This window comes from Lissotriton helveticus, chromosome 3_2, assembly GCF_964261635.1.
Source record: "Lissotriton helveticus chromosome 3_2, aLisHel1.1, whole genome shotgun sequence".
Classification (NCBI taxonomy): domain Eukaryota; kingdom Metazoa; phylum Chordata; class Amphibia; order Caudata; family Salamandridae; genus Lissotriton; species Lissotriton helveticus.
Window position 1 is genome coordinate 112,932,920 of NC_136062.1, and position 12,500 is coordinate 112,945,419.

The following is a 12,500-nucleotide window of genomic DNA, read 5'->3' on the forward strand; positions in this document are numbered from 1 at the left end:
CGGCGGGGCCGATCCGAGGACCTCACTAAACCATCCAATCGGTAGTAGCGACGGGCGGTGTGTACAAAGGGCAGGGACTTAATCAACGCGAGCTTATGACCCGCACTTACTGGGAATTCCTCGTTCATGGGAAATAATTGCAATCCCCAATCCCTATCATGAACGGGGTTCAGCGGGTTACCCGCACCTGTCGGCGAAGGGTAGACACACGCTGATCCGTTCAGTGTAGCGCGCGTGCAGCCCCGGACATCTAAGGGCATCACAGACCTGTTATTGCTCGATCTCGTGTGGCTGAACGCCACTTGTCCCTCTAAGAAGTTGGACGCCGACCGCTGGGGGTCACGTAACTAGTTAGCATGGAGGAGTCTCGTTCGTTATCGGAATTAACCAGATTAATCGCTCCACCAACTAAGAACGGCCATGCACCACCACCCACAGAATCGAGAAAGAGCTATCAGGGGAGGAGCCAAGATGGCGGACGGGACGGACGTGTAAGCTCCCGGCTCCACAAGCCGTCTGCTCTCGCATCGATATCCTGACTCTTATCCTCGCCTACACCGTGCTGAACCGGAGACATGAACGCGCTGTTGCCGATTGCGTTCTTTTGAAGTCTCCGCCGGCTGTTTTGGTGCAGAATTCGCAGTGTTTGCCGACCTCCGATGCTGCTCGTGAGACCGGTGCTGATCGCCGCCGCCGGACGCTTCGGGACGGAGCTGGTGGGACGAGCTGGGGAGATGCTGTTGGCTGAGGGAGTGTGACCGGTCACAGCAGTGGACGGCGTTGACCCTTTCCAGTGTAGTGGGACTCCCTCTGCCTCCGGAGTGTGTGTTTGCCCGACGGGAGCCCTTCACACGGCGCTTCCCTCCACTACGCTGCTCGCGCGCTGGACGGACTCCATCTTGGGGCGCCTCTTCGGCCGTGGTCCGCCCCGCATTCATCAAAGGCGAGGAGGCTCTCTTTCTGCGCGGCCCCCCTGACTGGGGGTCGCGTTTCCATCGGTGGTCCTGACGCTTGTTTTTTCTTTGTAACGAAATTGCCCCCCTACCTCAAATGTAGACTCACTGACGGGGTGATAATGGCGCCTGCCTTTCCCGACGGAGAGATGGCTGCTTCCCTATCCCTACTATGTGATGTCCTGCCTGTCCCCGAGACGGAGGCTGCTCTGAGTGCATCGCTGCGCGGTGCGGACCGGCTAACGTCGCAGAGCGACCTGACTTATGGGGATATCCTGGTTGCCCTTACGGACTTGGGGGCAACATGGCGGCGAACCATCCAAGATCTGATATGGAAGATTGAGAGAGCTTCGTCTGGCATAACGCGACCGGAGCTGGCTGGCCCCCTGCTGCCTCTACTACTTCTGGAACGGATACAGTGTTGCAGCATGAGAGGGCGGAGGAGCGATGTGTCCCTGGCAGTACTTTTGGGTGTTTACTTATCGATGAGGCTGTGGTTACAGTGTTTCCTTCCACTTCGAGATCTGTGACTTTGCCTGCGCACTTGCTACCGAGGCTCCGCTTATCGCCCGTCCAATTGATAACCCCCCTCGTTGTTTCTGCCTCTGGAGCCTCTTTCCTACAACAGTGGTGTGTGTGTCATCCTGAGATGGAAGTGGAGTTTATCGGTTTAGACGCTGACATTGTGGTGGACTGGGGACGCTCATTGCCTCCTCCTCTGCCGCTTCTTTGTCGGGAGCGGCCATCTTGCTCCTTTGTTCTGCCTGAAGAGTGCTTGCGGCGGGGGCCATGTCTGAAGGGATTTTGTCGTTCTGGCCAGGGCTGAAGGTGTTTTCCTCGTTGGCTTTGCTTGATCGGCTGGCGGAGACCCGGATTGAACTGCATTTTGCTATGTTAATTGCGTTGATTGTGCTGATTTTCCCCACTTAATATTGTAATTGCTACGTCCTGTTCTTTACTCTTGTTGAGGGGGCGGCGGGTTTTGTGTTGGCCCGGGTTCTGGGTGTGACTGATTCTGACCCTCTTCTGGTTCTATGTCGTTCGAATTTATGTGCACGGCGTAGTAGTTTTATATAGCTGGGGAGTCCGGGAGATCTGATTTTGAGTGGGCTCCTCCCCACCTTCCTTTTTCCGGGAGTAGTGGATTAGTTTATTCCTTCCTACTCCCTATGTCTCAAGTGTGAGGGTTTTTCTTTCCTTTTTCTTTCCATTTTTCTTTTTCCTTCTTTCTTTTCTTGGTCTATATTTCGGGTTCTTTAATGGGCGACAGACACTTTGCTGGGGGGGGGGGGGGTAGGCCGTAGCCTCCGCATTGGTGTAGGGTGGGGGGAGGGATTTAGTTTTCTTTATTTAGTTTCTATGGGCCTTTTTTTTTTTCTATCCTTCTGCGCTTTCTTACTCTGTTTCTGTTCTGGGTCCACGATAGGGGTTAGTAGGTGGGGGATGGCGCTGTAGGTGGTGCGCAGATGCTGGCGGATTATCCTGTTGTTTTACTTTGTACCGCCTTTTTGCTCGAGGTGTTACCTTCCGTTGTTGTTTCCAGTGATGATGCCGCATGCCCGTGTCGAGAAGTTATTGTACGGACTCAGTTCTCCTTAATTCTTCTGCTTTATTGATTTCTATTTCGAACGAAAAAACTTTAAAAATTAACCTTACATGCTCCTTTTCCTCGGCGACGTGATCCTATTGTCGTGTATTTCTATAGGTTCTGAATCGATCCCCCTATTCCTGACCCTATTCTGGTTAAACTACCTAGCTAGTTAACTAACAGTCAGCCCATGAGGCAAGAAATCCCCCATGATGCAGATACCGTTATCTGACGCAGTCACACTACGGCACAGGAACGTGTTATCTGATTAGGTCATAACGCTTGAGATCTAATTAGACAAGCGACATTCCTCCAGCCCCTGATAAGGCATACGACGTTCTCATAACAAATCAAACCTATGACAACCTGGAAAATCCGTGCGGCCATTGTTTTGATTTCACAGAGAACTTTTGCAAAAGAATGTGCTAACGAGCAAGTCGTATGACATCTTTATTGACGTACCTATGTCCATCCTTACGTCAATCTCGGCACCTTTAAGGTATAAATATTGCCGACCTTGCCCTATGCAAACACACGCGTGGTGACAAGACGGAGCAGCCATACTTGCCGAAGCCGAGAGCAGAAGCAGACCCCGCAGGCAGCAGCCCCGCCTTCCTGACGCGCTGAGAGACGCGCTGCTATCTCAAGCCGAGAGACCCAGCACCGGCGCTTCTGGGCAGCCCTCGCAGGCAGCCTGGAATATCGAGAGCAGAGAAAGAGATACCATTCCTCATTCATCCTAAATTCCAGGTACAGAACTGAATAACCCCTCCTAGAGAATTCTTTAGTTATTCACTTGGCAAAAACAAACTTAACTTAAACTGTAACTTTCTATTCCCGCCCACGCATTAGACTTAGGTCAGGTACACGGGGTAGGCGTATTTAGAAACACCAGTTGAGTACGTTTAGTCAAATGTATATGTGTATGTAAATATATTTTAATCATTTTAAACATCATATGGCTCAGAAACCATATCAATGTTTTTACAGTATTATTTTATACTATTGCTTTTAATGTATGCACTTTACTTAACTATAAGTATTGCAATAATATCGATCCATTTCTCTTGTACGAGAAAAGAGACTGATCAATAAATAACATCTTTTATTGAACACGCCCGTCTCTTCCTTTTCTCTACATTCTGGTGAGACTAAGAATGCACGTACTGACTGAGTAAAATAATTGCCTTGTGCTCACACGACTCTTGAGATTGACTCTTGATTAGGGGAGAGCAAAGTTGTCATGTTCTATGGTTGTCAGAAACTAAATCCCTTCTTGTCTAATCAGGGGAGTTAATCCTTCCTTGAACATTCGAGAAAGTTTCTAGCGAACTCTGAGCTTAGCTGGCAAACCCAAAAATTAAGTCTAGTTTCGACAGTAGTAGACCTAGTTAACGTCTGGCCTAGGCCTTTACTGCTGTAGGTACTATTCCAATGCGCAGAGCCTATTGGGAAAATAGGAGCTACACTACATGGCGCCCAACGTGTTTGGAAAGGGCGATAAAACTAACGTAAGACATTTAGAGTAACTCAGTCGTGCTTTCTCACTCAGACCCCTTTTCCCAAATACTCCAAAGACGTCTGGAGTGGGTGAAAGGTTATAATATCCTCCAAAACCTCGCAGGAGGGAACTCCTATGTATGGTTCTTGGTCTAGTCAACGTTGAAGGATAAAACAGTTCCAGAATATTGTGCATCTAATCTCTGTTTCCATAAGAAACCTGATCTGCAAACAAACATAATACCATCCTGTCTGTAAAATGGCAGAGAGTGATGATGAAAGAGAGGCAATTAGATTAGCTACTGAAATAGCAGATGCTGATGCTACCATGCAAACATCAGACCCGGATATAATACTCATCCAGGTCGCCAAAAGGAGATCTATAACCTTAAAACTTATAGAAAATGGACTGACACCTAGAGGTGGCACAGTCATATTCGTAATTGAGGCACACGAATATCGGCAGACAGAGGTATACTATTCATGGATACATTTTCCAGCAGCAAATGCTGTAACAAAGTACTTCCACTATTACAAAGTAGAGGAACCTCCTAATGAGTACACTCCTTTCGAGGAGGTGGAAGTACCACTCAAATTCCAAGAGCATTTGCTCTTATTTGATGGCGCCCTAAAACATAACAATCACATTACAAGGCTCGGTCCTTTAGGAAGACCAGGAGCAACGTGGCCGGTCCTAGCCGGATACACACCACATCCAGACATCGAAAGAATGCCTGCAGCAGAGCTGTTAATACAGCTAAAACAACTACTAAAAATTCACAGACAATTAGTTCAGTATGTAATGCGGACTTCAACAATTTAGCCAGCGATTAAACTTCCACAGCTGACCCCTCACCAGGGGAACACAAATAAAATTACACCACAGAACATCCAATCCTGCCTAGGTAAAGTTCCAGCTAAACGGGAACAAATACCATTCTGGTTGGCACAGAAAATTACCCAAATAGAGGCGGTGTTTCCTGACACCACCCCATTAGAAAAACACAGGATTCTGACTATATGTCTCCCAATGGGAATCGCACCACACATTGAGGACTGTGACACTTGGGGTACAGTCTTTGCTTCCATCTACACAAAAACGCACGGTGTTCCATCCATTTCGGTAATACCAGATGTGCTAAAACAAATTCAAGATGAATACGGTCCAGAACCTGCTTTAACTCTTGGTATGAAATTACTAAAAGACTTCAAACAGGTTTCGGCTATATTACTAGCCAACATAAAAGGTGAAGCAGCAAACGTGGCGATCCGCCAGAGGTTAAAAGAGACAGATATAGCAGACCAATCAGCTGAAATTGCCAGAATCATAGAAAAATCCTATGAAGAACTAGGCAGAGATAGTCTAGGTGGAATACCAGTAAAACCGCAACTGACTACAAGTCCAGAAAAAATATTTTTTAATAATAATAATTCACCGAAAAAGAAATGGGATGGAAACAAACAATCCAATCCCAAAGAAAAGAAATTCCAGTCCAGAGGAAGGTCTCCTAGGCGAAGAGAGAAATCTCCAAACCCGAGACAAAGGTCACCCCAGAGTGACCCCTCTGGGAATAGATATATCCTTAGAAATAGGGATAATATTAAAAAACCTGATAGATATCAAGACATTGATACACGTCCCTCTCAATCTTTTCAGAATTCCTCGCAGAAATCGGAAAGAAGAGGACGATCAGAAGAGCACGCCAAGTCCAAAGACAAGGAACCTGCTCAACTGAAAAAGAAATTACAATTTCCAAAAAAGAAGGTAGCCAGTATCAAGGTAGTTAACAATGCCGAGAATACTGAGGACACAACTGAAAAACGGAGAGTGGGCTCAGACAATGCTAGACAGCGCAGCAGAGGTGAGCATAGCTCGCAAAGTCCTTATGAATCATCTGGAGACAGTGGACACGAATGAATACCTTCAAGTGGAAACTGCAGATACCAGAATTAGCAAGCCCCACAAGATATACGAGATAACATTACGTATAGAGGGAGATAAGACTAGGAAAATAAGGGGACTATTTTGGGATAACCTCTCCAAGGGTTATGACATCCTTCTAGCTGAAAAAGACTGGCCACCAGAGTTTGTCAGGGAGTGCCCTCATGGCGAAGAAGTAATTATGCCTGCCTTCTCGAATCAAATCCCGATTCATAAAAAAGAAACACTTGCTAGAAAATGGGCAGTGGCCTTAGCACCAGCTTTATATAAAAATCATGTAGGATGGGATGAGGATTCTCCTCCTCACAAAATCCAGTTAAAATCACAACCAACTGCACAAAGGCAGTACCCAATTAAGCAAGAAGCTAAAAAACAAGTAAATGAAATACTAGATCAGCTAGAATACCAGGGGGTGATTGAAACTTGCACCTCACAAATGAACAATCCTTTGTTTCCGGTCTCCAAACCAGACAATTCATATCGCCTAGTTTTGGATTACCGACACCTTAACACATGTTGCAAAACTTTTGCAGTGCAAAACTCACACAGTGCTGCACTAATGAATAACATAGTGCGCAAAAAATACAAAACAACCTTGGACATCTCCAACGGATTCTTTTGTCAAAACATAGCACCAGAGAGCAGATATTTAACAGCTTTCTCAGTAAATGGCACTCAAAAACAATTCTGTCGGTTAGCCCAGGGGTACAAGAACAGCCCGGGGGTATTCTCAGCGAGAGTAACAGAATTACTACAACTATATGATGATGAAGCATTATCTTATGTCGATGACATTTACTTAACAGATGATGACTTGGAGACTCACTTGAAAAGAGTGAACACCATAATACTTGGTTTCGCTGCAGAGGGTTACAAATTCAACTTCAAAAAATCCAGAATTGCCCATCTGAAAATCCAGTACGGAGGATATGAATTATCAAGTATTGCCTGGTTGACAGTCTTTTAAGAACTAAAAGAATTAAAAATCTAAAATATGAAAAGACGTATCCTCTGCCAATCGACATTCTGCCTCTACGACATTACGCCTGTGTAATCCATACAGACGGACATGCTCAACCCTCCGTTTGGGGAGAACATGCATACAATCCCACATGTGAGATTACAAAAGAAGTGTGGCGCAGAGGTAAACTAAGACCTCTATTAACAAAATCACACTCAGTAGAAACTAATTCAGAACTACAAACTGAAATAATAGCTTTGAAAATGGCGCTAGATAATGCGGATCGCGAATTCCCGACACTTATAGTGTCAGATTCATATTTCTGCGTCAAAGCATATAACAAGGATTTGCAGACATGGATTCAGAACGGTTACAAAGATGACACAGATGCACCAATAAAGCAGAGACTGCTCTGGGAACAAGTAGCTCTTTTGAAAAAAGAACTACCAAAGACTCACGTGACACACTCACTGAGTCACCAGCGTGATGGCGTTCACGTTGTAGGGAATTCATTGGCTGAAACAGCCGCAGCGGCAGCCAGTAAACCGGCTCCCGTAGATCGAAAAAAGCGTACATTAAAATACATTGACGGCGAAACATTGCTGGCGGTGAAAACGTCATCAAAAGGCGACTGCTCAGCGTTACCGATCAATTATCCACTCAATTATACATACATAATCAATGCAAACTCCGTCCCTTTTGCTCGAATCCCTGGAGTGGGGGATAGAGTGATTCCAAACATGGACAGGAGAAACATGTTAATCGCAGACGCACACATGGGCGAGGGTCTCAGACACCTTAAATTAAAAGATTCTCTGGAAGAATTACAATCACGGTACTGGTGGCCAGGCATGAGCCTGCACTACACCATGTTTGTAAAAAACTGCCCAAACTGCAACAGAGATCGCAGTGGGGAGAGAAGCAGTTTAATACCTCGTCGTATCAAGGCAGATAATATTACCAACAAAAAGAATGGCTTGCGATTAACATACACAGGCTAGTTCCACTTATAATGTAGATCCACAGCACTCGGCTGACGTCCGGACTGTTATACAAGATTTGCGAGTCTAAATGGCATATACGCTAAGAGCATGCTACGTTCGACCATTTTTTTTTTTTCACTCAGACAAACCAGCCTGGGGGGGGAAAGAATGGCCAAATGAGCACAGCCCAGCGGGAATCTTCTCACTTCCTTCCTGAGGGTATGGGATGGTGTAAAGAAAAAACCAAGGCAGAAAGCAATCTATAATGGAAAGGACATTAGGTTCGGGAGCTGGGTGGGTCAAACATCTAATAAGTGTCCAACGTAGTCTAAATAACTTGCCAAGAAATTCTCTGAAGGGATTCAGTCCGTACGAATTATTATTCGGAACTAGGATGTTGATCTCTGACCTTGATAGTCAGACTTCAGTGGTAATAGAAAAAACCTTTGATGTCAAAGACCGTTTGGCCATTTTGCAGGACTTAAACAAAACAAGAAAAGACCTGAGCAACATACAGTTGAAACAACAGCCAACAACCACTGAAGAATCACCACCTGTCCCAGCAAGACCTGTCTGGATTCCAAAAGTCGGGGATCTAGTCAGGGAAAAGATCGCGGTAAAGAAGGAATTTGGGCCTTCTTACAGAAAAGCAGTTCCTGTCTTGTCTGTCAACGGGACAAGATCAGTTGTACTACCGCCACTTGCTGGTAAAAAGGAGAACCGAGTTGTATCCATCGACCTGGTAAAACCACAACATGTGGCCTATAACAAACAGTAGGCCAAGTGGACTCCCAATAAGTAGCAGAACACCAAGGTTTGCTACCAGTACAGAGGTCCTAACAAAGAGGCTCATCACATTTGAAACGCCTAAAGAAGAACAACAAGGACTATGCAACAATGCAATAGAACTCAGACCTCTGAAAACCCAAATAAAGACATTTAGCAGAGACACACCAATCTACAATGAAGTTCCAAGTGAAAATGCAAGAAACAAAAATCCTGAACCAATTGGAACAATTGACAGAACTGCATCTGGTTACTTCATCAACTTCGATGATTCCTCTGAAGGTTTCAGCGAACAAAAGACACAGCCATCATCAAAATCCTTTAAAGACAAAGCTAAGGAACTTTTGAAACAACTGAAAGAAACATATCTGGTTACTCCATGGATTGAATTTTGGGTGGGTTTTGGTGCATTTATCCTCATACTTTGGCTCATCATGGTATTTACCTTGGGACGCTTCATTGAGGGAAAATATGCTAAAATGGACACAGCAAGTCAGAACATCAACTTGGTCCTCAAACCACACACATCTTCACACGTCGAGAAACGAGAACTTTCTTCAGAACTTTCTTCAGCCAACTTCACAGCAATTCCAATACCTGGTGGGGTAGCCTGGGACAACACTGACTATGAAATTCATGGTCCGGTCGAGATCCTGAAATATCCACACCAAATCAAGATCTCCTTGAGTGACTTTGCAAAACCAAACTCATTTGCTGATGATTGGGACTTTGAAAGTATAAACAATATGATGTCTGACTTAGTAATGTCTGCTAAATTTACAAAACATGATTATTTGCAAGGTTCTACAAATTATGATAGTATGTATTGCTATAACCATTATGGTAACCATTTCTTGCATAAATCAGCACAACCTAGAAATGTTTTAAATTATAATCAATGGGAACATTGTGCTACACCTCCAAAAGGGAGCTCTAGAACCGTTTATGACAAATATTCATATTTTTCAGGTTTTAACATAACTAATGCTGAAACATTTTATTACAAATTGTCAAACAAGACAGGGATGAAAACCATGATAACCAACACGAAATTGATATATTCAGATTCATTCTTTGAAAAAATGAATACTTTTGGATTTGATTATTGGGACAAAAATGTTGATTTGAAAAGTGTTTGGGGTACAAAAGAATGGCAAGTACAGGGTATAGAAGCTTTGTTTAGAGCCTGCATGATCCCAGAACAAATGATATTTTTAAATGACACTGTTCAACAAACCACCTGTCTTGGCTTAGCCAAAATCAAAGATTTAAATAACCTGTCTATTCCAAAGCCAACAATGTTTAGCAATAACTCTGATACAGATGAAGAAATAGACATAAGCCATATACTTAACCAAAACAGAACACATCCTGATTGGAAACAATTGTTGATCTGGCCCACAGATACAAATAACTGTCAAGATAGATTCCTGAATAAAACACAGGGTTTCAAAATGACCAGGCCAGACCCTAGATATCCTCAAAGACATCACCCAGGGATAATAACAACCTACAGTGTGGGCAAATTATGCCTTCAATGGCTACAAACTTCCACACTGCCTGAAATTAAGCAACACCTAACTTTACTTACTGATGGTGCTGACTTGCGTGATTTCATACTGGGACCACGCAAACAGCGTCAAAAGCGTTTCATAGCAGCCTCTGTATATGCAGCATACAATGAGGCCTGGAAGGTTACTCAAATTGAAACAGCAGAGAGAATACGTGAAATTGATCGTATTAATTTGGAAAAATCACTTTCTGTAGTGGACAATGGGTTAATGACTCTGTCCTCCAGAATTTTTTCATTGGACAGCATTGTGTCTTCAGCAATCGATATATTATCGCAAGACTTACTGTTATTACAACATGGTCAGTCACAATTGCGTTCCATTGTACAGCTTGGCTGGACGTTACAAAATCTGCGTTCAGGCTATGTGCCTTGGCGTTTAATCAACACAACGTCACTATTCCAAATCTTTAACCTTACTGATAGACAAATCGGTATGGCGCAAAAGGGTGCTGATTATACAATCTTGAGCATTGAAAAACTAGAAAGATTACCAATGACAATGTCAGAACGACCTGTCAGTGAATGGATAATCCACGGAATCATAAATATTCCAATCTCAACCTTCAGGTTTCAATACTGCCAAAAATATATACAGGCTGGCATGTACGAGAAATTGGGAAAGGGGTACCTTAAAACAACTTGGAACCTGCCCTATTCACATGCATGTGTCAGTAATAAAGGACAGAAAGTGTTTCTTAGTGGCAACAATTGTGATATGTCACTAAGCGGCACGCTTCTGTGTAACGGAATTAGTTTGCACGGAGCCTGTGAAGGGAATTCATACAACCTTTCATGTCACCAGCAAGGCGCACCTGCAACTGAAATAGAACCATTCTTTCAAAGACTCTATAATGGGAGTTACATTCTTATTGTAGACCGCAGATGTTGCAGTCTTATGCCCGGGACTCCTTATCTAGTAACTACAACAGCGAAGGTCAAGTGCTGTGGACGTTCTTTGTTCCCCAGCTCCTTACCAGACAGGGAGGCAAGGGCATGGCCCGGTTTGAAAATTACTTCTATTCGAATAGACACTTTAAGCAGAATGAAAACAGTGCTTCTTCAGACGCCTACAAGGCTCACGTCATCTAAAGAAACGTATGATCTACAAGTCGCAAGGACGACTGCAGAGATACATACATTATTATCGACTAATTCCCCCGTACATTTCGCAGAAATCCTGAGCGAAATCTTAAATATTTCTGATACCACTGGGGTCTCAAAGGTATTTAAGACAGTATTTTCGATGGCATTAACACCATTCAAAGCCATACTGGGTATTTTTCCAGATTTCGTCCATTCGATTTTTGGCGGACTTCCCCTGATCCTGGGACTAATTGCAGGAATCCTATTCCTAGTCCTTATTTTTCGTTATGGCAACCCATGTCACAGATCAAACTCTCGCGACAATGGAAGATACGATCCTAGCCATTGGATACCGGGACCGGATATCAAAAATCCTGGGACTCTCCCGGCTTAGAGACCTAAATATGACTTGGTTTCTATCATTTCGACCAATGTGGCAAAGGTGTGTTTTACCTGTACTAAGGTGTCTGCTATGCGGAGAAGAATGCGTGTTAGACACCTGTCTGACGCTACAATCGGATGCGCCGGTGGATGCAGATACACTGTTGGTTCCTACCAAGGTTCACGCACTGTGCTGCCCTCAAAGGCTGCCAATTCTGATGACGGCATTCCTGGAATCTTCACCATTACGATTGAAGAGTAGTGAAGTTCAAGATGAAAGCAGCATCGAACAGGTACGACCTTCTGTCAGCAATGCAAATCAGAATGTCAATGGAGACAATCATGCGCATGAATGCATGGTTACCCCTATTTCCGACTTAGTGGAACTTTCCCATGAAGCTGTTGACAGTTTTTTCGAAAGCCTGAATGATATGATGTTCTCTCCAGAACAGAAATAGAGACTTTTGAGTAAACTCGCACACGGCGTTCCCTGAATTCGGCCTTCAACCTTTAAAAATAAAAGTCACATGAACAATTACAATCCAGTTCACGGACAGCAACTTTTTTCAGCAAGCCCCTTAAAATATTTTTCTACATATTTTTTCCCGGGACACTGATCTTCTGCTTAAAGTAAGAAACTATTCCTAGAGAACTAAGATTTCTATTTTTAGATACTTTATATAGACTTTAGCTGCCCGCTGGTAGGTTCACAAATATTTTATTATGTGATGAAATGGTCTCGACCTTCCT

General features: G+C 44.0%; 1 pseudogene; it reads right to left on the reverse strand.

The window, feature by feature from the left end:
• LOC144826743 (18S ribosomal RNA) overlaps nucleotides 1-568 on the reverse strand; it is a 671-nt pseudogene extending 103 nt beyond the window's left edge.
• Between the last annotated feature and the right edge of the window lie 11,932 nt (nucleotides 569-12,500).